General features: G+C 46.0%; 1 long non-coding RNA gene across 1 annotated transcript; it reads left to right on the top strand.

Annotated features, from left to right (window-relative positions):
* Nucleotides 1-3,074: 3,074 nt before the first annotated feature.
* Nucleotides 3,075-18,864, top strand: LOC310677336. Its single transcript, XR_014511090.1, has 3 exons — nucleotides 3,075-3,692; nucleotides 16,621-16,768; nucleotides 18,622-18,864. It is a non-coding gene; the product is annotated as an uncharacterized lncRNA (long non-coding RNA).
* Nucleotides 18,865-25,219: the final 6,355 nt, after the last annotated feature.

The raw sequence follows: 25,219 nt of genomic DNA, 5'->3' as shown, positions 1-25,219 counted from the left end.
TAGGAAATCAAACTTCACCTTAAAAGGATAACTAAAGACACTTCTTACAAACTCAAGATAAGGAAACAAACTACAGGACATTCTGCAGAGACTGAAGTGCCCCTTTGTGGCCTACAGTGGAACAATCCAAGCAAAAAATTTGTGGGTGCCTGGGTCCCCAGGCCCCCCTGGAGATGGTGCCAGTGACGGGAAAACCTTGTGGCCCTCCAGGTGTTGTTGGACTTCAGTTCCCATCATCCTTGACCACTTACTTACTTACCATGCTGGCTGAGGCTAATGGGAACTGGAGTCAAACCACATCAGGAGGGTCGCATGTTCCCCATCCTTGTAGAACTGACCTTTCCCCCCTCATCTGCCTTGGGAATTGAATATCCACAGAGCCCTCCATCAGAGCTGTCTTTGCCTGCAAAAAAAAAAAAAAAAAGAGCTACAGCCTGTCCAGCTACATAAGTGAAATATCCTGTCTCCCACAGAGTCAAAAATGTCACAGTAACCCTCCCTGCTGGATCAGACCAAAGGCCCATCTAGCCCAGAATCTCGTTCTCATAGCAGCAGATGTCGGTGGGAAGTCCACAACCTGGACATGGTCACTAGGTACCACACACACAGGAAGAGGGAGATTCTCCTCCATGGTTACCAGGAAACCCTCAAAGAGCATCATTTGAAACAGCCGCAGATGTCTTGGGATTAGACATCATCCATAGTTGTTCCCCCAGAGCCTACTCAAGCCATCATTGCCTTAAAAAAAAAAATCTTATTATATGTACACAGGTTTTCACTTGGAGACCCACTGTCTAGTAGAAAGGCAGGCTGTAGAATCATCCAATCAGTTAATTGTATCCATGTACAGGCTCAAATGCCTTTATTATACAAGACTGAATATAGCAATCTTGGCTTTCAAGAACATGTTTAGGGGGGAAAAACTTCTCATGTGGGGCCAAGAGGCTGTCAAAGATGTCCCTTGCATTGTCCTAGGATCATCCTGAGAGAATGGGCACCTGATATTTCTTTGCCATGCCATTTTGAAACTGTCAATTGAGGGATTTAGCAGCAAGACTCCCATTGCAGCCAGCAGGAGCCGAGCGGTTAAAAAGCCCTTGTGAGAAGCTTTAGAAGCAACTCACTAATGTCCCCATTTCTGTGTCCAAACAGAACGGTTATCTGTCAGTAAGGAGGCGGCGGGTGGCACATCAAAACTTGGCTCTCCTGGTCGACAGCAGCTTCCATTTGCACACAGCGGGATAATTTGGGTTCTCTCAAAGCTTGGTTGGAAGTGTTTTAATTCTTCTCTGAGCGGACACACAGACAGGCCTCCCAGAGCTGGCCAAGGCTCCTGACCCCACTGCAAAGCCTCAGTCCCCCTTTGCCTCACAGAGCTGCCGTCCAGTGACCAATTGATTTGTTCCTTTCTATTCCCGCCACTTGGCCTGTACTTTTCTAGTCTTTCCCTTGAGAGACAGCCTCTTCAGCTGACCAAAGCACCAGGTCCTATTCTGGGGAGAAACAGACCAAACTGCAATTATGTCTGGGAAGGAAAGAGCGACGGTGAAGGAGAAATGCTGACAGATCTTATGCGATTTTTGTAGGTAACTGTGTTCACATCTGTGTGATGCTTTGAGTACAAAGTGGCTGGGGAAACCCAGCAGGATGGGCGTGGTATAAACAATAAAACAATTATTATTACAAGGCTTCTCAGCCCTTTCCCAGTCCTTAAACATACGACTTACTGTACCTTTTGTGATCAATCCTGGCTACAGACACAAATCCCTCAGGAATCCTCTCCCCTTTCTGTTCCATTTGCCGCAATCACATTATTCATATTTTCATTGTATTTTTGTTGCTGCTTTGATTTGGGGCATCATATGGCAGGACAGAGTCTCAAACAAAGATGTGCTCTTCCAAGCCCACAATCTCAGCATGTTTGCACTCCTGTCTCAGTGATGTTTACGCTGGCTTGGTCATGTGCACAGAATGGAAGATGTGCTTTAAGGGGAGCTGGCTTTAGGCACCAGGCCTGTTGGCAGCTGAGAATAACTTTTTTTCTTTAATGCCTTCATTGGCATTCAGTGTTGGTGCATAAGCGCTTAAAATAGTAGCCTGATGGTTTTTGGTAAGTTTTATTTGAAAGGTTTAAAGTTGCTCATTAATGCCGGTAGGGACTTCTGACAAGAGCTTCCCAAGATCGTTTTTGATAGCAAAGCCTACTCCATGTATTCAACATTCTTGTTCAAGTAGACCTTGAAGGGAGTCTTGAAGGGAGCCAGTGTGGTGTAGTGGTTAAGAGCGGTAGTCTCGTAATCTGGGGAACCAGGTTCGTGTCTCCACTCCTCCACATGCAGCTGCTGGGTGATCTTGGGCTAGTCACACTTCTCTGAAGTCTTTCAGCCTCACTCACCTCACAGAGTGTTTGTTGTGGGGGAGGAAGGGAAAGGAGATTGTTAGCCGCTTTGAGACTCCTTCGGGTAGTGATAAAGCGGGATATCAAATCCAAACTCCTCCACCACCACCTTTCCAGAAGAATGTGTAGCCTCCTCTTTCTTCCTTCAGTTGTCCCTCTCCTGCTCTTTGTTTCTTGAAGTGCTGCAATATCGATGTTAAAACGTCGCAACTCTCTTGCAATGATGGCAGTCCTGCGTTCAGGACACTCATCTTGTTATATTGCTCTGTGTATTCCATGTTCCAAAGGTCAATTTTTACGACCACTGGGTGGCGATCCCACTGAGTGCAGTAATGCAGTCAGGGAAAAAGTGAGGCAGGCTATGTTCAGGGCACCTTTTCTAGCCCCTCCCCCTTTTCGGGGGAAGCAGAGTGGATCCTAAATAGGGCTGCTCCATCCTAGATACAGCTGCCGAGCTACTCAACTGCCTCATTCCTTGAGTCAGAACAAATGAGTCTGTATCCACTGCCCATGTGCCAGTTCATGACTAGGAGCTTCCAGATTTCACAGTCCTTTCCCCGTTACCATGGGGCTTTGGGTTTGGGATGGGTTTTGGGAAAATGCCTGTGCATGAATTTGTTTTATTTGTGCATTTCTTTATTTGTGTAGATCAGTGCACATTGACCAACATATCGTCTTCGCAGTAAGGCTGTATTCTGATGGCATGAGTGTCACAATGACTGGTAGATTCTTATCTGCTGCAGCCTTCATCCGCCTTCGCAGCCATTGTAACATACCACTTGTTATCTTCTGCCTGTGCTGCCATTGAGAATTTCTTGGATCATTCTTTGTCTAGCTCCTCCCCCTTGACCTTACTGCCTTGGGTGACCCTCCTGGGAGTACGGGACTCCCGACAGCTTTGCTCACAAGGATCATAGGAAGGTGCAAGCCCACTCACCACAACAAGGTGATGATCCAGCGAGTGATCCAGATGCATGCAAATTCTGAAGAGAGATTTTTGCTTAACTTAGCTTCAAGTCAGTGGATAAGATTGGATTTTTGCAAGACGCAGAACAATGAGAAAAGCTCTCAGATGTCGGGGGAATTAATTGATACACAATACAATTAAGAAAACGGGCCAAGCGAAAGTGTGGATGAGCGCTCAGTGGAGAATAAAGCATTCTGGATATTCTCAAATCCCAACTTTACTTTTGATCTTCCAGGACTGTGTTATGGCTCAAAATTAAAGCCTCATTATACTATTCATCTACTGACTACAGTTCTACATGACTCCTTCATCACATGCTCACACAAGGTAAGAAAAATTGCTCTCCTTAGTTATGTGTTCCCCTTCCCCTTGCCAGAAGTTCAATCAAAGCAAAAGCTCTAGCTAAAGACTGACTTGGAAGTCAGCTCCTGGAGTGACCTTGAACTTCTTGACTCTTCTCATTAAGCAGCTTGGCTCAGAAAGGGCAGACTGACTGAAGCCAGCACAGTGCCCCTTCGTACAATATCCAATTACAGCCGCTTCTCTTTCAGTCTTGCAAACTACTAGATAGCGAGGGGCGGAAGGGTGCCACTCAAAAGCTAAATTTGGCACCTAGGCAGAGACATTATGATCTCCCCGCCGTCTGATTCTTCCTTAGACACATGACATAATGAAGTGGCAAGGTCTGAAATGTCTGACTTGAGTTTCTACCAATTACAGCAGGCTTCCTCTGACATACAGACCCTCGCTGCGGGTGTGACGGTATGATAAACTTGAAACAACCACCTGCATGAAGTCTGAGCCTAGGCATGCACCCCATAATACACTCCATCTGCATGTCAACCTCAGATTAGTTGACCTGCAGAGGTCAAAGTCTGAATTGCTGTCACAGGGTTAAGATATAAAACCTGTCTGCACCAGGTATTCTGCACATATTTGTATCTCAATGTGCTGCATGCAGCTTCTATGCTTCTGCCACAGGATTTTTTCCCCTTAAGTGTGAAATTCAGCATCTCCTGAAGCATGTAGTAACCTTAATGTGATGTCCCTTAGGTTAGAGTGGCATAACACTATTTCTTGCACTGTCCCCACATCCCAATCATTGCCCCAGCTCCTTCTCCTCTAACTCTCCAGTTCTTCACTATAACTATTTCATCATGCAAGTTATCAAGACTTTGAACAGCCACTTCCATTTCAACCTTGTAGAACATGTTGAAGTACGAAGAACAAAATCACAGCTAAGAAGCTCAAATCATACACATGACTGACACTCTTCTTAGGAATATCCAGACTTTAACGTTCAAAAACTTGCATGTTACACTAGGGTAAAGTGTGTATGTAAATGTGTAGCTCAATAAAGCCATAAACAGAAAAGGTTGTGGGTGAGATGTTTTATTGACTCCTTCTTTTTCACTCTGAAGGGACAGCTAAAAAACAGTTGGTCATCCTACCTCAACAGGACGCAGCCTCAGAAAACATATTTGGAACAAATCTAGGGTGATCTATTAGCCTAATTCAGTTCAGGTTCTCTCTTTCAAATCATACAGGCTCTGCACACACAGTTAAATGCACCTCAGAAATGCCCTTCTTGACAAATTCTTACAAGTAACAAGGGTAAGCTAGTTTTGAAACTCACTGGGGGAAATGGTAACAAAGAGAAGAAATCAGATATCCCTGACCGATTTTTGGGTGAATATAATATGCCACACCTTCGGCAGGAGGTTCCCAGATAGCTTACAAACACAGGAGAAAAATATAAGACCATAAAAAAAATCAATAAAAAGCAGAGGTAGATCAGCAAACTCAAGAGGCTTTTAAGCAGCTACAATATATAAAAAGCTGAGGAGAATTTTTAAGTGCTGGTAACTCACCAAACCAGGCCCTGAGTCAACAACTCCAGAGATTATAGTGATCAGAATCTAGGGGTGTGAATTTAGACCTGTATTTGGCTATACTTGTACGCCAGTATTACGAATGTGTATGTGATGAAGGTGTCTTCTTCTATTTGTCCCTGTGTCAGTTTCAGTTTATTGGTTAACTTTTCTAGTAAGGCTGTTTCCTATACTGTCTGATACCACTGGTCCATGTTTACTCCTGACAGCTCTCTCCAGTTCCTGGCTATGATGTTTCTGGATGCTGAGAGTAGGTGGGTTATGAGCTCTTTATAATGTGAACGGACATTGTTATCTTGGAAGATGTTGAGTAGGGCCAGTTCTGTGGTTACTTCTAATACCTCCTTAGTTATTTTGTGTATTTCTTATATGACTGATGTCCAGAAAAGTTGGATTTGGGGACATTCCCACATGTGGAGGTACGTGCCTGTGGAGGTGCAGCCTCTCCAGCATTTTGGTGAGGCTCCTGGGTGTATCGACGAGAGTTTCCTTGGTGTTAGGTACCATCTTATCCACTTCTGCCTTTCTAGCTTTCAGCTGCTCATTCACCTCTTCCCCCCTCTCTGCCGCCTTCTACCTCCTGTTTCCCCTCCCCAGCACGAAGAAGCAAGCGCCTGAACAATGTTTTCTTTGAAAGTGAGCCCTGCTCACACAAGACCAGAGAAAGTCAGGCCTGTCCGCACACAAGTGTCATTGCCTTCTAAGCCTTCAGTTCCCATTTTGCCTACAAAGATGCTTGCACAGGTCACCCAAGTTCAGCATTAGAGGGAGTGACTGAAAAGAACACCATCTGCCTACTCTCAAAATGGCTTCAAAGTTTCTGTGTATGCCAGATACGACCAAACCCTAGTCAACAGGGTTGCAATTATGTGTTTTCCACAACAGGGAAACATTGAAGTCAGTATCTCTCTCTCAAAAGAAAGCATTCTTCGGAAAGAAGCAGAGCTGCTTTTCTCACTGGTAAAAATGCTTCTGTAATTCCCTGCTGTGAAATATTTGCTAGCAGCGGTGCTCTGTCACTACAGAAGATAGGCCGTACTGTATATTGTATATTGCAAAGGAGATCTTGTTATTTTGGTATATTTTGTATTCTGTCATTCTCCTTGAATGGTGATTTAGCCCTCCTCCTAAATGTTAGGCTGGAAGACAGCGGCTTTCCCAAAGCCATGCTGTGAGCCTCTTATCGGAACACGGATTTGAAACAAGTTTTCCAGATCTGAAGCCACATCTAGGCCACTCAGCGCACTGCAGCACAAGTTGTCGATGAAATGCAGCCCTCTCAAGTGAAATCTCCACTTTGATATGAATTCCAGAAGAAAGGTGACTAGGGAACTATGACTCTAGGCACTGATCAGAGCCTTGCCATTCCTTTCTACATTCTACAGCGACTCTACTCCTTAAGCTGAAGCACATTAAAAAAATGCCTTGCTGGATCCATCCAAAAAGTTTATGGCTTTGGAAGATCACAAGAAGAACTTAGAGGTGGTCAACTTCTCCTGTGGTTTGCCCCAGCATCTGGTACTCATAGGTAGAAGGCCTCATAACCTTATATTTCAAATTATCTGTTAATTCATTGTTGAGAACTCACTGCTTGATAAGATACTGGAAAAACTATGATCAGGAAGGACTCTGCTTCCCTCATCAGGATGTACGTTTGTCTACAAAGGCTATTTGGTTCCTCTTGAAGCTACATGGTAGAGAGTAATTAGTTACACATGAGGGAAAGGCTAGTGTACGGCTAGAGGCCTAGCTGGGAGGATGCTATATTCACTTGACCAGAGCAGTGAGGCGTCAAAATTCTTGCAAACTGAGGCCAACAGAAATTATTGTACTCCAAATAGGTCACTTAATTCTAAGAGTCCATTAACTCCTGCTTAACCAGTGATGAAGAGGGCCGTATAGATAGAACGGTAGAGTTTGCCTGAATACTAACTAATAGATTAATTCATTTATGACCCAAGCCATTACAGTAAAGGGAAAATGAAATCTTTTTTTAATGGAGCTGTAAAAGTATTATAGGCACAGCAGATGAAAGGAGTCTCTGTAATAAAATGGGCATTTTGCTAGCAACCAGTGACCTGATTTCTCCATTAAGTCTAACATTAGTTATTACAGAATGACAAGTGTTGGAGCCAAGTCCTGCAGGTTCCTCAAGCTCCAGCTGGCAGAGCAATTAGGTACTTGCTGACCTAACAGAACCTCCCTGCTTGCATTCTCCTCTTGTCAGTTTTACCTATAGGCATCCCAACAGCCTCTCGCACAGAAAATGAAGCACACATGATGTATTAAAATAGCTCCTTTTTTTTTTAACCTTATTTGTTGCTTTTTGGACTGAAGTGCCTGAGGGCAACCAAAATGGTCAAAGGCCTAGAAACAATGCCTTATGAGGATCGGCTAAGGGAGCTGGGCATGTTTAGCCTGGAGAAGAGGAGGTTAAGGGGTGATATGATAGCCATGTTCAAATATATAAAAGGATGTCACATAGAGGAGGGAGAAAGGTTGTTTTCTGCTGCTCCAGAGAAGCGGACACGGAGCAATGGATCCAAACTACAAGAAAGAAGATTCCACCTAAACATTAGGAAGAACTTCCTGACAGTAAGAGCTGTTCGACAGTGGAATTTGCTGCCAAGGAGTGTGGTGGAGTCTCCTTCTTTGGAGGTCTTTAAGCAGAGGCTTGACAACCATATGTCAGGAGTGCTCTGATGGTGTTTCCTGCTTGGCAGGGGGTTGGACTCGATGACCCTTGTGGTCTCTTCCAACTCTATGATTCTATGATTCTATGATTCTATGAAAGAAAGTTGCAAGATAAAAAAAGAAAATAATAGGAAACATTTAAGGTACAGTGGAACCTCGGTTGTCGAACGTTTCGGAAGTCGAACGTTTCAGCTTTCGAACGCCAACAACCCAAAAGTGAATGCTTCCGTTTTTGAACATGCCTTGGAAGTTGAACGGCTTCCAAGGTGCGTTTCTCCATTTTTTCAATGGATTTTGCCAACCAGCAATTGCGTCTCAGTTATCGAACGTTTTGGAAGTCGTACGGTCTTCCAGAACCAATTACGTTCAACAACTGAGATTCCACTGTATACACACACACACACACACAACCAGAAATAAAACAAGGCCTAAAGTGCTGATCCAAATTGTATCTCTCTCTCTCTCTCTCTCTCTCTCTCTCTCTCTCTGTGTGTGTGTGTGTGTGTGTGTTTGGAGCCAATCCTCCCCATCTCACTTAAAGGATGAGCACAACAAGAGGCTGCATATGACTAGATACCCTCCAAATTAAGGATCAAACTTCTGGATAAATGAAAACATTTTTACCTGTCACCTTAAAGCAATTGATGGCACCAGACGTTCTTCAGTGGAGACAATGTTCCACAGATTGGGAGCTGAAAAGGCCAGATTTTTTTGTCATCACCTCTCACACCTCCCAGAGAGAGCACATGGAGAGGGGTCCGTGCAGTCATACTAAGATTGGTGATGCTCGGGTTGTCTTGCCCCAGTCAGCTACTGAAATCTGAGCTGCAGTTTCCAACCATCTTCAGAAATTTATTGAGGTAATCTTACCTGGAGGTTTTCTGTCAGCCACAACTGTACTTTACACTGTTCTGTTTGTGCAAAGTCATGCTTATGTATTTACCACACATATCAGGATAGTTGGACGGTCTGTGTAGACTTTTGAGAGAGCTACTGCATTGTATGTGTAATTCTTCAGTAAGCCAGATGTGATGGGATGAAGAGCTGCTTGTGTGTAAATTGCAATCCCTCAGAGTTTGAACCGCTTCTCAAACCTCTGCCTGTGACGGAGCCCCTCCAGCATGGCTGCGTCAGTCGCTAGCAGAATCCGAAAGTGGCTGCTTTCGGAAACGTTTCCAACATAAAAGCTCCTTAACGGAAACACGTCTTCTGGACTCTCTGCGTGACAGTTTCCGCCGAGGAACGGGTGTTCCTATAGGGGGCCCTGAGACTTCCCCACTGTTTTCACTGGAAGCATCTCTGAGCCATTCCTCCGACTCCCCTTCCCTTGACGTTCCTGTTCGCCCCCTACTGGTTCCCTCTTCAGGTGTCAAGTCTCTCTCTACCTCAGAGAGCCTTGGCACCTCCTGTCCTGCCGATGGCAGTTCCCTGACATCCACCTCCCCTCCAGGGCCCCCTTCACCCCCTCCCGTCTCCTCCCCTACGGGTTGTGAGGAGGTAAAACCCCGGAAGGAACCTTCCTCATCGTCTGAAGTTTCGAACACCTTTCTCCACTCGTTGTGGTTCCTAGTCTCTCGGTACTCCTCGTCATCTGAGTCCGTTCCTTCTTCCAACTCCGACTCCGCGAATCCTTCCAGTTCCTCTTCCTCGTCTGTGGTGCCGAAATACTCCCTTCTAAACCTTGCTACCGGCTGTGGTTTCCGCGGGAATCTTTGGTGGAACGTTTCTGTTAAAACCTCGTCATTGACCTCCTCTGCAGTCACCCAGGTGTTTTCTGACTCCGGTTCCCCTTCCCACGCCACTAAATACTCCACCTGATTGCCCTTCCACCTGGAATCGAGGATTTCCGCTACATGGTTACTGCTTTCCCTCTCCTCCAAGACCGGTCCCCTGGTGTGCTCCTCTTCACCTCCCCCCTTGTACGGTGACAGTAATGACCTGTGGAACACTGGATGCAATTTCATGTGGTTGGGTAACCGGAGTTTGAACGCCACTGGGTTGACCTGCTGAATGACCTCAAAGGGTCCCAATCTCTTGGGTCTTAATTTCTTACAACCCCCTTTGAACGGCAACCCTTGGGTGGACAACCACACCTGATCCCCCACCCTTATGGTTTCACCTTCCCTCCTGCTCTTGTCTGCCTGCTTCTTATATTGAGCCTTGGCCCTTTCTAAGTTGAGCTGAAGCTGACGATGGATCGCTTCCATCTCTTCTACAAACTGTTCGGCCGCTGGGACGCTCCATCTCTCGCCCCCCTCCCCCGGGAATGCCCTGGGGTGACACCCGTAATTGGCCAAAAAGGGGCTCATCCCTGTGGACACATGCTCCGCATTGTTGTAGGCAAATTCTGCCAGCGCCAGCTTTTCGACCCAATCATTCCCTCTGTCATTGACATAGCACCTCAGATATTGTTGGAGGATGCCATTTGCTCTTTCCGCCTGCCCATTGGTTTCAGGATGCCGGGCCGTCGAAAAATTGACTTCCACGTGCAGCAAGCTCATGAGCTTCCTCCAGAACCTGGAAGTAAATTGTTTCCCGCGGTCCGAGACAACCCTCAAGGGGGCGCCATGCAGCCGGAAGACGTGTTCTACAAACAACTTCGCTGTTTCTTCCGCTGTGACTGCATGTGAACATGCTACAAAGTGGCACATCTTAGTTAACAGGTCCACTACTACCATGATGGCCGTCTTCCCTTTGGATTTGGGCAGATCCGTCATAAAATCTATTGATACCGCCTCCCAAGGCCGTTCTGGCGTGGGTAGTGGTTCCAATAACCCTGCCGGCGCCCTTCTTTCCCCCTTGGCCCTCTGGCATTGGTCACACCCTCTTACATACTCCTTTACATCTTCCCTCACCTTGGGCCACCAAAACTCCCTGGTGACCATCCACATGGTCTTGTGTTGTCCAAAATGTCCCGCCGTGGGACTATCATGCAACTGCTTGAGTACCCTCCCTCTCAATTCACCTTCTGGTATATACAGTGCCCCTTTGTAATACAATGCCCCATTTCTTTCTTCAAAACCCTCCGGGCTCTCACCCTCTCCCCTGAGGCCTCTGAGCTTATTTTGGGCATATTCGTCAGTTTCCGTTTCTTCTACCAGCTCTCGTCTCCCCACCAGCGCCGCCCCACACACCCAGCGGTCCTCAGGAATGACATGTCTTTCTTCGCTTGCCCCCTCCCCTTCCAAGTACTCTGGTTTGCGTGAGAGAGCGTCCGCCCTGACGTTCTCTGGGCCTGGTACATAACAAATCTCAAAGTGGAATTTGGAAAATTCCTGTGCCCATCTCACTTGCCGTTGGTTGAGTACTCGAGCTGTTCTCCAATACTCCAAATTCTTGTGGTCGGTGCACACTTGCACCTTGTGTTGTGCCCCAATCAATAAATGTCTCCACCTCCGGAACGCTTCGTGAATGGCAAGTAGTTCCCTGTCATACACCGTGTAGTTCCGCTCGGACTTATTCAGCTTCCTCGAGAAAAAGGCACACGGTCTCCACCCTGACGTATTTCTTCCCGGCTGAAGGAGCACCGCCCCCACCGCTCTGTCTGACGCGTCTGTCTCCACCCTCATGGGCTTCTGTAGGTCCACATGCAGAAGTTGTTCTTCCGAAGCGAAAGCCCTTTTCAGTTCTTCAAAAGCTCTCTCCGCCTCCGCCGTCCAAACAAATTTCTTCTTGCTACTGAGGCAGTCGGTGATGGGCGCCGTCAAGTGTGCAAAATTCTTGATGAACTTCCGATAAAAGTTCCCAAACCCCAGGAATCTTTGCACATCCTTCTTGGTTTTCGGTGTCTTCCATTCCAGCACCGCCTGGACCTTGCCTGGATCCATGGCCAATCCTTGGTCTGACAGGCGGTACCCCAGGAATTCCACCTCCTTGGCATGAAACTGGCACTTCTCCAGTTTCACCCACAGCTGATTGGCTTGCAGCCGGCCCAACACTTCTCTCACGTCCCTCACATGCTGCTCTTCATTTTCCGAATACACCAACACGTCATCCAAAAAGGCCACACAATTCTTGTAGAGCAACGGCCCCAGGACGTGGTTGATGAAAGCTTGAAAACATGCGGAGCCGGCTTGGAGACCGAAGGGCATTACGAGGTATTCAAATGCTCCCAAAGGGGTGAACATGGTGGTCTTCCATTCATCCCCCTTCCTTATTCGTATCAGATTATACGCCCCCCGCAGGTCCAGTTTTGTAAAAATCTTCCCCTTCCTCACCCTGGTCAGAATGTCATCAATTCGGGGCATAGGAAAGGCCAGGGGTTCCGACACGGCGTTCAGGGCCCTGAAATCCACTACAAGTCTCGGCTTATCTGTGTTTTTTTTGTCCACAAAAAACACTGGGCTGCCCCCCACCGCTCGGGACTCTCTGATGAAACCCCTCTTCAGGTTTTTGTCAATGAACTCCCTCAGCTCCTGCATCTCCCTGTCTGACATGGCGTACAGCTTGCCCACTGGGAGTTGAGCCCCCGGGAGTAGGTTGATTTGACAGTCAAAGGGTCTATGCGGCGGCAGTTTGTCCGCTTCTCTTTCGCTGAATACGTTGCTCAGATCTGCATATTGCGGAGGCACCTCCCCTTGCTTCATTACCTCCATCCCAGCTAAGGTGATCTTGGCTCCCCCTGGATCCTTCCCCTGCTTGCAGTGTTCCAGGCAATGCGCCGACCCAAAGGAGACCACCCTCTGGTGCCATCCCACTAGAGGATCGTGAAGTGCCAGCCAGCTCATCCCCAAAATAATGGGAGCTCCTCCCAATGTGGCCACATTGAACGCTATCCTCTCGGTGTGTCTTGCCACCCTCATTATCATGGGAACAGTCTGTTGGTTCACTTCTCCTCCCAACAGCTCTCTGCCGTCAATCGTGGTTACCTGCAGGGGTTTACTTAAGGGGAGGGTTTGTATCTGGTGCTCAGCTGCGAACTCCTTACTCATGAAATTACAGGAGCTGCCTGAATCCAGCAGGGCTTTGATCTGTAGGGGGTGTCCATTTGGCAGCTCTAGCAACACCTCTATCACTAGAGCAGGCCTGGGAGGTTCTGGTGCGGGCACTCTCACTGCTTTTGAGCCTGGCTGCTGTGCCCCGACGGCAGCCAGGCGTTGGCTTTTACCTGCTCTGTGCTTTCCTCCTCCTCTCCCCCAACAGCTCCTGCCATGCCTTGCCATTCCTTTCTCCGTGGACAGACTCTGGCAAAGTGTCCTGGCTGTTGGCAGAGATAGCATTTTTTCCCGCCCTTTCCCTCTTTCTTCCGCCCTTCACCGATGTTTGAAACTGTGCGCGCACGCGCTGTTCCCACTTCCATCGGCTCTGCCGGCGGGAAAGGCTGCTCTGGAATGTCTGGAATGCGGAGCTCCCTCCAACGTTCTCCTTTCCCCTCCCGCTTCTCCAAAGCCCTCGCCTCCTGGCGCGCTCCAATGGCTAGCGCGGCTTTAGTCAGCTGGTCCATAGACTCTGCTCTGGGGTTCCGGGAAAGTTCATCTTTCAAGGACGAAGACAGACCCTCTTCAAAAAGCATTTGAATGGGCTCAGAAGCCAAGTCCCACCCCAATCGATGAATCAACATAGTGAACTCAGTCCAGTACTCACGGACAGTCCGGTTTCCCTGTTTGCAAGCCATTAACTGCCTTCGCACTCCTCCCTGCTCAATGTCACTGGAAAACATCAGGTCCATGGCACGAAAAAACTTCATCGCGTCCTTTAGGATCTCATTATTTGCTGCCATCAAGGGTCTAACCCAGTCCTTCGCCCCTGATTCGAGGTGGCTAATTACAAAAGCCACTCGCGATTCCTCATCAGGAAAGTCATCAAATTGCAGATTGAGAGCATATTGCATCTCTGTCCTAAAGGCATGGTAGTTCCTGGGGTCCCCCCCAAATTTCTGCACCAATCCTGGCATCTTTCTGTTGAGTGGGGTGGCTTTCTCCCTCCCCCTCTCTGCATCCTGAGCCCTCCTTTCTTCCAGCCTCGCCGTCTGCAAGGCAAGCTGGATTTCCAACGTCCTATACCTTTCCTCCAGGCTTGGACCTCCAGCTGCCCCTCCGGTTCCTGCTGGTTCGCTCATGATGCCTCTCCCTGGCACAAGCTAGCTGTCGATGACTTTCGGATTGCTGTGATGGGATGAAGAGCTGCTTGTGTGTAAATTGCAATCCCTCAGAGTTTGAACCGCTTCTCAAACCTCTGCCTGTGACGGAGCCCCTCCAGCATGGCTGCGTCAGTCGCTAGCAGAATCCGAAAGTGGCTGCTTTCGGAAACGTTTCCAACATAAAAGCTCCTTAATGGAAACACGTCTTCTGGACTCTCTGCGTGACAGTTTCCGCCGAGGAACGGGTGTTCCTATAGGGGGCCCTGAGACTTCCCCACTGTTTTCACTGGAAGCATCTCTGAGCCATTCCTCCGACTCCCCTTCCCTTGACGTTCCTGTTCGCCCCCTACTGGTTCCCTCTTCAGGTGTCAAGTCTCTCTCTACCTCAGAGAGCCTTGGCACCTCCTGTCCTGCCGATGGCAGTTCCCTGACACCAGATATCTGTATTGTCTGGAAGTAAGGAGAATTTCCCCAAATAGCATGTGCGGCAAAATGTACCCACTCATGAACCAAAATACTACATGTACACTCTGTAATACTGCTACACTACACAAATGTCTATAACATACCCTCCAACATTTCTCTGGTGAAAACAGGGACATCCCATTCCATAATAATAACTCTACTATTTATACCCCACACATCATACTGGGTTGCCCCAGAGACTCTGGGCAGCTTCCAACATATGTAAAAACATAATAAAACATTAAACATTAAAATAACTTCCCTATAAAGGATTGCCTTCAGATGGCTCAGGGTCAGATAACTCCATACCCTCCAACGAAAATAGGGATGCCCAAAGGAAAAGTGGAACATTCCAGGATCACATCAGAAATAGGGACAGCTTCTCTAAATCAGGGACATCCCTGGAAAATAGGGACACTTGGCCAAAAGTTCCTGTTTCAATTAATTGATAGTGCAGTAGTGCATATTGAAGGGAAACAAGTGCTACTATCCATAGCAAGTACAAAAAAGTTTTCCCATATTTTTATGAAGATGAAACTGTATGACTAACCTTAAGCCAGGCAGGCCTGCCTTTAGCTTAAAAAGGGGGGTGTTGAAGGGAAATCTTATTTGGTTTTCCACACATGGTTAGTGGACTCCCCCCTCCCCCAAAGGCAGATGAGACCAACTGTGAAATGTCATACACTGTGGAAAAACAACTTGGTTGGTATTCAACCAAGTTTTATCCAGAGAAGTCTTATTGAAATTAACAGAAATTAGTCATTGATTTCTTTTTGTTTGTTTGTTTTGTTTTGTTTATACTTTTCAAGTATATACATTTCATTACTTTTATAATCAATTTAACATTTCAAAGTTTGACTTCACCCTCTTTCTGCGGTTCCTTAATTTTATTTTTTAATATCTGCAGGTTTTTTAGTAACTGCAGTTTATTATAATAAACCTGCTAATATTTTTATCTGTTTGCAATTTATCTGTAAATATTCAATAAACTTTTCCATTCTTTTATAAACGGTTTGTTATCGTGATTTCTTATTCTTCTGGTACGTTTCACCATTTCTTCATATTCCATAAGTTTTTGTATCCATTCTTCCTTTACTGGGACTTCTGCTTCTTTCCACTTTTGGGCAAGTAGCATTCTTGCTGCTGTAGTAACATACATAAATACATTTCTATACAATTTAGGTAGTTCTGTCCCTATAAGTCCTAAAGAAAAGCTTCTGGTTGTTGTTTTTTACAAAAGTTATTTTGAACCTTCTTTTCAATTCACTGTATAACATTTCATTGTATATCATTAACTGAAATCAATAAACATGTATAATGAACAGGATATACAGTATTTTTCCATGTATAAGACGCCCCCATGCATAAGATGACCCATATTTTTAAAAACCCAAAATTAAGAAAATGCACTATGTGCTATCCGTGTATAAGACGACCCCTTATTTTAAACTTCAAAAATTTAGGAAAAAATATAGTCTTATACATGGAAAAATACGGTACATGTTCACTAATTTCAAGAGGTCTGCACTGAGTAAAACTTCACTGAATATCAGGTAGTGGGGTAAACATCAAGAAAGAAGTATTTTTTGTACCTTGTTCGTGAGTTATTTGGAGACAACTGCTGGACCTCTGTTGGCTAGCAAACAACCCTATACATGTTTACACAACAATAAGTATTCAATGGGGCTTACTCCATTGTATAGGTCATAGGGGATTGCACTATGCTGTAGGAAATGTTTGGACTGTCATTAACCACACTTTGATTTATGGATAGTTCTGGTTGACGTAATCACGATCCCACGGTTAAGGGATACACAAGCTTCCTGACCTCAGAACCCAACCCAGGCCGTCAACATTTTTTCCACCAGTTACCAGTAAGAATTTTTTCTCCTGTAAGGGTTCAGCATCTACTGCGGCATTGCCTGGCAACCACAACAGAGAGCCCCTGTGTTCCAGCTGGGTGGAGTTAAGTCTCCAAAGGTGTTGATGAGATTATTCACATTTTATTGAAGTAGATTAAAGACAACCCATGGAGATGAGATCCTTTTATCAAAGCTGCAGAGCTGCGGAGATGAGAAAAGTAACTGAAAATAAATTCTGACAATGTTTGTTCTGTTTGTCTAAGAAATAAACCCAAACCCCCAAAGCACAGAAAAATTAATTATTACCGTACCTTTGATGGAAAGAAGACCGATGCTGGGGGCTTCCGACGGCAAGCAAACACCTCCGAGGAGCAGGAACATTGATGAAAAACGATTTCCATGGTTTCACTGGTAAGAGGTTAATTCAATGTCAATTTATCTAATGCTGATGAAAGGCTGGTGTCAACCAGAGTTATGATGATAAAAAGCTCAGCAATACTTACAATACCCCAGGGTCACCATGCAAAGGGGTAATTTACAGGCATCCAGCAAGTCACAAGATATAATCAGACTTCTGAAATGTGAGTCTGGGGGAGGGACAATGGCACAAGCGAGAGCTAGTGAGAACAGGAGTTGGGGTGTGTAACTGATCTCAAGTTAGCTTTCTAAAAATGGAGCTGAATAGGCACTCAAAAGCCATTCTGTGGCAGTCAAACAGTGATTGTGATGGTGCTTACTAGCCTGGCTCTATGATGGGTGGTATGTATGTGAAGTGCTACGTACTGGGAACACAGGAAGCTGCCTTACACCGAGTCAGACCATTGGTCTGTTTAGCTCAGGATTGCCTACACCAGCCTTCCACAGCTTGAGACCTTCCAGATGTTTTGGATTACAAGTCCCATTATCCCCAGTTAGCATGGTGCATATTTAGGAATTATATAGGAGTTGCAATTGAAAAGGAGAGCAACAAGCTGAAGACTGGCAGACAGTGGTTCTCCAGGGTTTCAGAATTGGGTTTTCCCCTGCCCTTTTGGAGACAGGTGCTAGGGATTAAATCTGGGACCTACTGCATACCAAGCATGTGTACTACAACAAAGCCTACAGAGTCTGTCCAAATGGATCCTCCTTTGTGACCCCTGTTGGTGAGCTAGTGTTGACCATCAGTGGAAAAGTAACTCATGGCAGAGGAGGCTCACTAAACTCCTTTCCAGCCTTTCCAGTGCTGGAAATGGTGCTCTTAAGGCATGCTTTTGTTGAACCTTCTCCAACTTGGCACCTCCACCAGATGTTTTGGACTAAAACTCCTGAACCATACGTTCAACAGTATGCCACGCTGCTTGGGACTGTCCTGAGAAATAGGCTCTGATATGATTTGAAGAAAATTAAGCCTAACCCCGAAGGGACACGGGTGGCGCTGTGGTCTAAACCACAGAGCCTAGGACTTGCCGATCAGAAGGCTGGCGGTTCGAATCCCGCGACGGGGTGAGCTCCCATTGCTCGGTCCCTGCTCCTGCCAACCTAGCCATTCAAAAGTGTATCAAAGTGCAGGTAGATAAATAGGTACCACTCCGGCGGGAAGGTAAATGGCGTTTCCGTGCGCTGCTCTGGTTTGCCAGAAGCGGCTTAGTCATGTTGGCCACATGACCCGGAAGCTGGCTCCCTTGGCTCCCTCAGCTAATAAAGCGAGATGAGCGCCACAACCCCAGAGTCGGCCACGACTGGACCTAATGGTCAGGGGTCCCTTTACCCTTTACCGTTAAGCCTAACCCCGGCTAATGCTTCATTGCATGAGGGGTGGTACCTGTTGTTTTGAAAGAGGCAGTGGTGTGGTTGTTCCCAAAGAAATTAGCTCTGGACCCTTTAGACTGAAGCAACTATCCACCCCTATCAAATATACCCCTTTGAGGAAAGGCGAGTGTTGTGGTAGGGCCACTACAAGCATTCTTGGATGGCAGAGATTATTTAGATCCATTCCAATGTGGCCTCAGGCCTGATGGATGATATTTGCATAGAATGGGACAGAAGGAGTGTGACTTTGCTCCTGTTTCTTATCTCCTGTTGACTTTTGATACCATCAGCCATGCTATCCTCCTGGACTGGCTCTGGTTAAAAAAGGCAGCCTAGTTCTTGTTGAATGGTATGCAAGTAGCACTTGCCTTACGAATCTCTTCCTCGCTGGTTCCATGTCGACATCCATTTCTCACGCCCTCCATGGAGAAATCCATCTTTCCAGGAAAAAAACACAGCTGCATTTTTTCCTGCAGGTCAGCTCAGCAGGCTGATGCAGTAATCTTCAAGCTCCACAGGAAAGAGCAGAAGTTATGACGAGCGCCGGAGGCAGAAGCAAACATTTGGTCATATTCAGCCTTGCATATATCAGAAAACTGCCAGACATTCATGCAACGCTAAGAACACTGTCCTAGTTTGGGGAGAGAATAGGCTATTTGGAATGTGGAATAAAGAGGATTGATTTTTCTCTCTCAAGACTGTCAGCACTTTTCTAAAGAAGCGCAACGTCGGGTAGCTTCAGATGGAAGCACCTAAAAAGGTATTTATCAAAATGTATTATGCAGGGTGGAATTATTGACTGAATTCTGTTCTGTGCAAAATGTAAACAAACAAAGCAAACTAAAAGAGACTTACATAGTTTATGGCCTCAAAGACTGGTGGTGCAATTATCTCATTCAGCCCAAAGCACAATAAAACACTGCTTTCAACAGGTGAGAGCTCTTAAGATGCTTCCAGGCATCAAAATGTGGGCTGATACTTGTAGCCTTTATGTTCTAGCAGAGGATGGAGTTGCTTTTCATCCTGACAACTGCAATTCTATTGATTAACATGCAGAGAGGGCTAGGCAAAAATTACTGCACTTAAACAGCAAAAATCCTTTGGAAATTACATATATGTGAAAGTTTTCTACATTTGCTAACCAGTCCAGGTCATACAATTTATATGCTATGGAAAGCACACCTTTGATTAATTTAAAAATAAAAATCTGCCTGGGGGAATAGGTCCCTCTGGTCCAGAAGCCCCACCCCTGAATCAGAAAGGTAATTTGGTTCCCGATTCATACAATATGGGTTGGCTGTAGATCAGTGGTTCCCAACCTGTTTTTGGCCATGTCCCACCTAAGCATCTCTAAAATCCCAATTCCGCCACCCCCCACATGACATAAAATTCTTATTATTCCAAAAGTGAACTCCTATTCACGTGGAGGAAGCCTAAAAGGCCACTCACTGTTAATAACTCATTCTCAAATTGCCCCCCTGTGGGGCGTGTGCCCCACATTGGGAACCACAGATCTAGATGTACAGAGTAATCGTATGCATATCTACCCAGAAGAACAGGGTGCAAGGACACAATCTCTGCCACCCAATTTGTTGTTGTTTTGTTTACCCATCAGTTTCTGTTGCACTCACTCCCTGTATATTTTAAGACACTGGATAGTAAGGATTCAAAAACAAACAAGGAGCTTTGCAGAAGGTTCATTGCTTGTAAGGTCATCCTCTACAAGTTGGAGAGTGACAAAAATGAGCTACCATGTTCATCTAGACACCCATACCCAAATGTGGAGTTAAGAAGAAGAAGAAGAGTTTGGATTTGATATCCCGCCTTTCACTCCCCTTCAGGAGTCTCAAAGCGGCTAACATTCTCCTTTCCCTTCCTCCCCCACAACAAACACTCTGTGATGTGAGTGGGGCTGAGAGACTTCAAAGTGTGACTTCCCCAAGGTCACCCAGCAGCTGCATGTGGAGGAGCGGAGACGCGAACCCGGTTCCCCAGATTACAAGACTACCGCTCTTAATCACACCTTTATGTGTAACTGTAGCCATCTGCAGGCACTGCTACGAAGTCAACTTTATTCCAGTGAAAACTAAGTTGAGACATGACTATCTTTCCCCACTGGTTTAAGTAGGATCTATATGCTATGTGGGACGCGGGTGGCGCTGTGGGTTAAACCACAGAGCCTAGGATTTGCCAATCAGAAGGTCGGTGTTTCGAATCCCCATGACGGGGTGAGCTCCCGTTGCTCGGTCCCAGCTCCTGCCAACCTAGCAGTTCGAAAGCACGTCAAAGTGCAAATAGATAAATAGGTACCGCTCCGGCGGGAAGGTAAACGGCGTTTTCGTGCGCTGCTCTGGTTCGCCAGAAGTGGCTTAGTCATGCTGGCCACAAGACCCGGAAGCTGTACGCCGGCTCCCTCGGCCAATAAATAGTGAGATGAGCGCCGCAACCCCAGAGTCGGCCATGACTGGACCTAATGGTCAGGGGTCCCTTTACCCTTTACCCTTTTATATGCTATGTATTATTATTATTATTATTATTATTGTATTTTACTTTTGTTGTAAGTTGCTTTCAGACTTCCTCGACTGGGGAAAGCGATGAATAAATTAAGTCTGGATTCAACTCCATAGGCTGGATCCACTAGCAGAAGCCAGTACAAAGTCTCCTGCTAGCACAATGGGGCTCCCCCCCTTCTTGTCCCACATCTGCTCTGAAGGGTGGGGAAGAGAGCGGAGAGCACTCCCTTTGGCAAGCAGAAACGCTTGTGCTTATCATCTTAGAACAACTTATCCCCCCATGAGTCTACCCTTATTTATACAACACCTTCATACAAGTTCCTTACTCACCTGTAAAACAGGGAAATTGTGCAATTCAGTGGTAACGTATATCCTTTTTGCAGGAAGATAAATGTTCAATACAGATCATGAAGCTGAGGCTCCAGTACTTTGGCCACCTCATGAGAAGAGAAGACTCCCTGAAAAGACCCTGATGTTGGGAAAGATGGAGGGCACAAGGAGAAGGGGACGACAGAGGACGAGATGGTTGGACAGTGTTCTCGAAGCTACCAGCATGAGTTTGACCAAACTGTGGGAGGCAGTGGAAGACAGGAGTGCCTGGCGTGCTCTGGTCCATGGGGTCACGAAGAGTTGGACACGACTAAACGACTAAACAACATCAAATTTGTTCAATCTGCAGCTTCTCTGGGGACTGAGAAAGAGCAACTTGGTTGTAGAACACACAGTGGGGTGGGGTAGAAGAAGCTGGCCCCGAAGTTTGCAATTTACAGCAGTCTTATATTGGACTGCAGAAGGATTTATGAAGATTTTACTGGATTGCAATCTATTCAAAGTGAGGAGAAACCCTCCAAGCCCCGCAGTATTCAGCCCTCTCCCCATGTCTTTTCTTCCCATAGCTATGAATTATAAATGCAACCAGCTGGAAATATGAGGCCTGTGAACGATATACATTAATAAACATTCTGTTTCTAATTACAAACACACTTTACCTGGGTTATCAATCACTCTCTGTTTCCCTCCTCCCACCAGAGTAATGACAGTTTCTTTCAGCTGAAGAGTTGTGGCTGAGCTAATTTGCTGCTGCTCACTGTCAAATAGATTGTGAGTGGGGGGAGAAAAATCAGAATACAGTTAAGTGTTTAATTTGTGATCCTCCCAACAGTGAGAACAGGAGACGTGAGGGGTAGACTGCAGCAACCGCATTTGTCAAGGACCCAGTCATTGCACAAAGAACCTGTTTTTAACGCAGGCAGGAGTTTCACACACCTTTTTAGAATTCACTTTTCCCCCATTAGCTTGCATCACAGTGCCCTCTGCTGCACAACAGCCAAAGCAAAGCATTTCTCTTTCTCCCATAACCTTTGATTTAAAACAACAAGTGGGGGAGACAGAAAGAACAGGCCTGCCCACTGGCACTACGAAAGCAGTTATACAATTTCTGGGAGGTGCCGAAACTCATGTGGCAATTTTACCCTGTTCCTTGTCATGCCCAGGTTCTCTGTGTGTGAAACAGAAGCTAGATTGTGCTTCCTATGGTAACTGTTCAGATTTTCCTCTCAGGGGCTATTCCACACAAATTGCAAAAACTGAGTACAGTGGTACCTTGGGTTACATACGCTTCAGGTTACAGACTCCGCTAACCCAGAAATAGTGCTTCAGGTTAAGAACTTTGCTTCAGGGTGAGAACAGAAATCGTGCTCTGGCGGTGTGGCAGCAGCAGGAGGCCCCATTAGCTAAAGTGGTGCTTCAGGTTAAGAACAGTTTCAGGTTAAGAACGGACCTCCGGAACGAATTAAGTACTTAACCTGAGGTACCACTGTAGTAAGATCACCTTGTGAGGACTACCTAGTCAAAAAATGTATGCTATTCAGAAGCACCAGCACTGGAGACCATCGCAGTGCTGTGAAGAAGAAAGGCCACATACTTTCACAAAAACAGCATGGTGCAACATCATCCCCTTCTAAATCATCCATTACCTTCTCTTGCCTCACACTCCCTTTTCCACTCTTGATTTGGAGAAAAACAGGGGCTTCCTGGCTTGAGGCACATCTGACAACAGCACAGCCTGCTCTTTCCAGTTTAAAAAGTAGTAGTAATTGGAGTTGAATTGAACTAAGTTACTTGGCTTGGCCAGAGGGACTAAATACTAGGTGCTTTGATTAAAGACTGGGTGAAGGAGGAACAGCTTCCTCTTGAACTGAGATGGATTGAGTGCCAGGGGGTGATGCCTGGTTTGATTATTTAGTTGGACTCAGGTTGCCATAATAGATATTTCTCTTTCTTCCTCTCCTGCAATCAATTTGTAACATTTGAATAAGGGCAACCAATGTGGTGCCTTTCCAGATGTTGTTGTACTACAGTTCCCATTAGCCCCTGCCATTATGGTCAATGGTCATGCATCATGGGAGTTGTACCACATGGGCTATGGCTGCATTAGAGCTCAGACTTCTTAGGGCTAGCTCAGAAATGGCATGGGCCCACTTGCTTTGTGAAGACACAAGCAGGAAACAGGAAGCAAGCAGCCATCTTCCTCAGAGTTCTACTATTTGTGGAAAGAGAGTTGGTACTTTGCCTCTTGTTTGTTGCACAAACCTCAGCCTTGACTTCAATCCTTACCTCTAGGCGATTTAGTATACAGTAGGACCATAACTTACTTACCATAACTCACAGGGGACGCGGGTGGCGCTGTGGGTTAAAGCCTCAGTGCCTAGGGCTTGCCGATCGAAAGGTCGGCGGTTCGAATCCCCGCGGCGGGGTGCGCTCCCGTTGTTCGGTCCCAGCGCCTGCCAACCTAGCAGTTCGAAAGCACTCTCGGGTGCAAGTAGATAAATAGGGACCGCTTACTAGCGGGAAGGTAAACGGCGTTTCCGTGTGCGGCTCTGGCTTGCCAGAGCAGCAATGTCACGCTGGCCACGTGACCCGGAAGTGTCTCCGGACAGCGCTGGCCCCCGGCCTCTTTGAGTGAGATGGGCGCACAACCCTAGAGTCTGTCAAGACTGGCCCGTACGGGCAGGGGTACCTTTACCTTTTTACCTTTTAAGACCATAACTTACATGCACTTAACTTGTGTGTATTTAGCTATATGTCCCTGACCTGTTTCTTTTTCTTTTACAATTAAAAAGTAGACGGGTGTCGAGGAAATAGACTTTGGCAATCCCAACTGCCATTGCACCCCATTTGTTTTGACTATATGGGATTTTGGCTTAAGGAGCAATCCATGGAACGTAACCCCCACATAAACTGAGGGCTTATTGCAATCCATTATGGGCTGGGGTAGACCAGTTCCTCTCAAGCTGCCTCTTCCATTGGGTGCAGTGGTTTGATTGCTGGGCCTGGACATGGGAAATTCTGCTTTAAATCCTTTATGTGTTCAATGGGTGTCCTTGCCCAAGTGACTATCTGCCTAATGTACCTTAAAGACGAAGAGACGTTAAAATGCTATTTGGAAGAGGACATCCCATGTAGTACAGAAGACAGGTTGCTGGGAGTTAGGACTAGAGAGAGCTGGGTACAAATTCATACAAGGCTTTTGAGCTCACTCACATTGGCCAGTCACTTTATGAAAGTGTTTCAGGGGTGAAATTACCAGATCCTTGGAAAATGTATGGCCTACAAATGTGGTAAGGGTAAATACAAAAATAAGTGTTTACACAGAGCTAGGTGCTAAAGAAACACGCTAAAATCACAGTAGGCCTGACATCGTTTTTTATGAAAGACAAGGAGTGAGTGGAGTGCATACTACATCTCAAGAACCTGTAAGTCAAGTCCCATCAAATGACTGTGTTGGCTTCAAAATGTGTATCTGGATTGCAGTGTTTTATATCCAATGAAATCCAAGTTCCCACATGAAATCCTTACTTTCAGAGCAGCAATCTGCAGAAGCATTTAGAGACTGCACAAACTGATGCAATATTAAAAAGCAGGAAAGCACATTAACTAGAATATTTGTCCCCTCCAACTATTAATATTTTACATGTTCAACTATTATATAGACATTTTCGTCTGAGGAGGACAGCAAGATAGCACCAAATAACAATAAGGATTAATACCGAATGAGTGAAAAGATTGTTTTAAAAGATTGTTGCACAGTGGTGTACTAGTAAATTTAGAAATAAGAGCACATCATGGCAGCCCCAAAGCCATTACCCCCAAGGAGTCTTAAAATGTAAGCAGCTGTGCAGTCTTACACACCAAATCCAAAAAGCAACAGGACACGTAGTAATACTCAGTTTATTAAAATTAGCATGACTGAATTCCTATGCATAGCTTGGGAGTAAGTTCGACTGAATGCAGTTGCATTAACTTTTGACTGGACGTGTTCAAAACACTTTTGTAGGACCCATTGTTGTCCCTACCCCATTATTTCCATTATTCTGTTCATCTAAAATTACATTTGATTTCAGATGAGCCAACGGATTGTGATTTGTTCAGATTTCTGTTGATAATACTAGGCGGCAGAATGCTCATTTTAAAATTAAGATCCAGAACACTCTGCATCTCCCAGAATCTACCCAAGCAAACCACAAAAATGCAGACAAATGACTGCTAACACACAAAGACA

This window comes from Podarcis tiliguerta, assembly GCF_965153285.1.
Source record: "Podarcis tiliguerta genome assembly, chromosome: 5".
Taxonomy (NCBI): Eukaryota; Metazoa; Chordata; class Lepidosauria; order Squamata; family Lacertidae; genus Podarcis; species Podarcis tiliguerta.
This window is presented reverse-complemented; position numbering and strand designations above follow the sequence as displayed.